Here is a 3,593-nt window from a genome sequence, read left to right on the forward strand (position 1 = left end):
GTGTTTGTCCAATCTCCTTTTAATATTGCCACACGTGTACTGGCCAGCTGAAAGTCAGATGCCTGCAGACTGGTGTGAACCATGCAGTCCTGGGGTTGGGACCAACAATCAGCTACCTTGCCACACGTTCCATCTAAGGCACAATGGAAACCAGCCACAACAATATTACACATATTTTGTGGACTATTTTTGTGGCTGGTTTCATGTTTTGTCATGCCATCAATTGCCTGACTGTGTGGCCAGGTTACTTCCTATGGTATGCTTAACAAGTTAATCACATGTGAAGTGTAACATGTGCCAGGGACCTAAGGCAGGTTGGCCCCAGGCCATTTAAGACCAGTCTGGAAACTGGTAGGCTCAGGTGTCATGCAGTGCCACTGGGGCTGGCAGAATAAGTGGGCACTAGGCCAAGCTTCTGGGTTAACTGACGGGGCAGAGTGACGCCTCGTTCAGCTCAGGGTGGCCAAGGCACAGAGTTCAACTGGGCTCCCCATGAAATGGTCTTGCCTTTCCGTGCCTGGTCAGGAGATTATAAAATACTGGAAGCTGCTGCGTTGCAGCCTCCTAACAATGGCTGGGGAGCCCAGCACAGGAGAGGCACCCCTTCCCAGCCTTGATCAGAGGTGGAACCATCTTCCCCATCTACAACACTGGGCCAAAGGCAAGTCCCTACTAACAAACCGTTGTTGGCCATGGCCGTTTAACAGCCGGCTGGCAATAAATGAATGGGCGTGCTGTGCTGAGAAGGGAGGTGCGCAGGGCTCCTTTAGCAGAGAACAAGCTCCTTCTGTCTATGATTGGATCTGTTATTGGGGCTGCAGGCTCCTCGGTGCTCTGGCTACTGGGCAAACGGGTCAAAGAGGAGCAGAGTCTAAGCCTCAAGCAAGAGCGGGTATAACACCCAGCACCAAGGCATGCAGCCACACCCAAGGAGTGGTGATGGGGTCATTTGAAGGCAGTAAAGCTGCAGCTGCCTCAACCTTTGACAATTGGGCTGGTTGCCTAAAGCAGCCCTAAAAGTTGCCTGGACAGCTCCTTGCACCTTTGAAAATCTGGAGCTTGAATTTTCAAAGGTGCAGAGGTTTGACTTGCGATGGAGCTGGAGGGAGGCGTAGTCCCTTTGTCTCCCCTGGGCTGGACTTCCAGGAGGTGACAAACACCCTCCACTTCAGTTGGCATCAAAGGGCCCTGCCATGGTTTAGCCCCGCTGAGAATCAAGCCCCCTCTTCCCCCTGTCTCCGGATCTGCAAAAGGGGAGAAGGACCCAGTGCTTCCCCGGGAGGTCGTGGGAGGGAATGGGCTAATCCTGAGCCTTCAAGAACAGGAGTCGAGCTGCATAACACTGAGATTAATATATATACTCTCCCCCCTGCAAAAACCAAAATGCTGAGAAACAGCATGTTCTTTGTCTTCTGGTTTCTGAGCCTTGAGCATCACTTGGGTCACATCTTCCAGCTTTTCCTGAGAGTGATGGTGCAGGCTGCTAAGCAGATCACGGGATCGTCTTCACTGGAGGTTTTCAAGGAGAGGCTGGGTGGGCCAAGAACAGGTTGGGAACAGACAGCCCCATGTCTCTGTATCCAGCGGTTTGGAGCCGGTGGCCTTTGAGGTCCCTCTCAAGCCTGTGGCTCTAGAAACTCACTCTTCTTTTAAAATGGAAGCAGAACTTTCCAGGAAATCATCTTGGTCGGTGCAACTTCAGCTGGCTCGTGACTTGCCAAGACAGCTGAACTCGCACTCACCAAGATGATTTCCATTTCTAAAAAGAGTGTTGCTGGGGCTGGGGGGTTGCCTGGTCCCCAGAAAGAGGAAAGGTCTGGATCTGGGTTATCAGTATGGTGGTTTTTCCAGGTTACGATTACTTTTACTAGCCAAAAACTCTCTGTAAGGTGTTGGATATCTGTGCCTCTTATGAATCCTCCCTTCCTGCTTAAAATCTATGTTTCCATGTAATACAGAAAGGAGAACTGCCAGTGATTCCCCTGGGCTTGGTGCCTGTGAGATGCTTGTCATACCAGCGCTTTGGACTGGTTAGGTCTCAGATGTTTTGGGGGTGGATATGGGCGGCGGGGGGGGAACGGTACCAGAAGGATTAAAAAAACAACCCAGTTATAGAAGGACTTTGTTACGTTCAGGAAGAGAGCTGTGTTTATCTTTCCAGTGCGGCTCAGGAGTTCGAACGGAGCCTGTGACCGGGGCTGTATCGGGAGTAAAAAGCAGCTTTTTCCTCCTGGATTTCGCTGCACAGAGTAAACACAGAAGCTTCCTCCCTGCTAGATAAGAAAAACCTGAAAGTTCATTTTTCTGGTGTGGGGAGAGATGTTGAGGCCACGGGGCGCTCAGCCTCCAAAGCCTGATCCCACGAGAGCAAAGCAGCAGGGGTTTTGCAGCCCGGCCCAGCTCCTATCATAGATTCATAGATGTTAGGGTCGGAAGGGACCTCAATAGATCATCGAGTCTGACCCCCTCATCGAGTCCGACCCCCGATTCCTGGGCAAGCCGGACAGAGGCCTGGATGCCGAGTGCTGGGTGGAAGAGCCAGGTAGAAACTGCTGAGCATGAGCAGGGCTGGGCAAGGAAGGAGAGCGCCATTCCCACGCGGTTGCTGGCCCAGAGTAGAAGCAGGGCCCCGGGCGGGAGCGCAGGGTTCAGGAGGATGCTGTTCTCCTGCAGCTGCTGCAGTCTGATTTATATGCCGGCTCTCTCTCCGGTCGGGCCAAGGCTGTGCAGGGACAGGACCCGGGGGCAGTCGCCTCCAGAAATGCAACGTTCCCTTCATATCCCCAGCTAGGAGGTCTTCCTTGCGGCCCGCAGCAGGCAAGGAGTTTTCCATTCGCAAGGGGAGGAGACCTGCTCTTGAGCCATAACTCTGTTGGAGGTGCTGCCAAACGCTCCTGACTTTTTTGCATGTCTCCATCTCTGGAGGGAGCGAGGCCTGGCGGTGGGGCGGCTTGGGATGAGGAGCTGTGAGTTCGAGGTCAGGCTCACCACTCGCTTCCCTGAGCCTCAGCTCACCCTGCCTACAACGGAGACCGTGCCTGCTCCTCCCAAATGCTAGTAAAGGCTCCTCCGAGAGCTGACGCCGTGGAAAGACGAATCGCGAATGCACCGTGCGGCTCAGTCGGGCCGTCCTCCCGGCAGCAGGTGTGTGCTCTTCCTGCCCGCTGCCAGACATGTTCACGTGTTTGAGAAGTTAGCCCTCAAGGGCATGCAACCCACGCCGGATAAAAGACCTAACCGTGCCACGTAGGGATGGATGTTTCACCAGTCCTCCCCGGCCCCGAGAAACTGGAATAGCGCATCTTTTCCTGAGCTGTCTGTGTGAAACCCAGTACTGCCTTTCCCGTACAGGTTGAGGTTCACGCGGCCTTTCCAATCTCCTTCCTTTTCTGGGTAGGTGTCCCAGGGGGTGTCAGCAAACCTCGGACACCAGAGTTTCCAAGAAACGTATCTCCAGCAATTTCCCCAAAGCAGGACAGACCCGAGGCAAAGGCCGTTTTCGTGGGACCTAGGGGTGGGCGTCACGAGCCGCGGCTCGCAGCTGCTCTCTTTAGATAGGCAGCGCCGGTGCATCCCCAACCGCTCCGCTCCGT

At 54.2% G+C, this 3,593-nt stretch overlaps 1 protein-coding gene across 6 annotated transcripts in view; it reads left to right on the top strand.

Annotated features, from left to right (window-relative positions):
- RADIL (Rap associating with DIL domain) overlaps positions 1–3,593 on the top strand; it is a 56,558-nt gene that overhangs the window by 21,739 nt on the left and 31,226 nt on the right. Inside the window, exon 1 of one of the 6 annotated variants that reach the window (XM_025204599.1) lies at positions 2,950–3,144. The exons of 4 other annotated variants lie outside the window; for them this stretch is intronic. The gene's annotated coding sequence lies outside the window, so the exon portion shown is untranslated. Of the gene's footprint in view, positions 1–2,949; positions 3,145–3,360; positions 3,394–3,593 lie in introns of those variants that run through there. One more of the 6 variants, XM_025204600.1, reaches the window with a different exon arrangement.

Source organism: Alligator sinensis, unplaced genomic scaffold, assembly GCF_000455745.1.
Source record: "Alligator sinensis unplaced genomic scaffold, ASM45574v1 scaffold402_1, whole genome shotgun sequence".
Lineage (NCBI taxonomy): Eukaryota > Metazoa > Chordata > Crocodylia > Alligatoridae > Alligator > Alligator sinensis.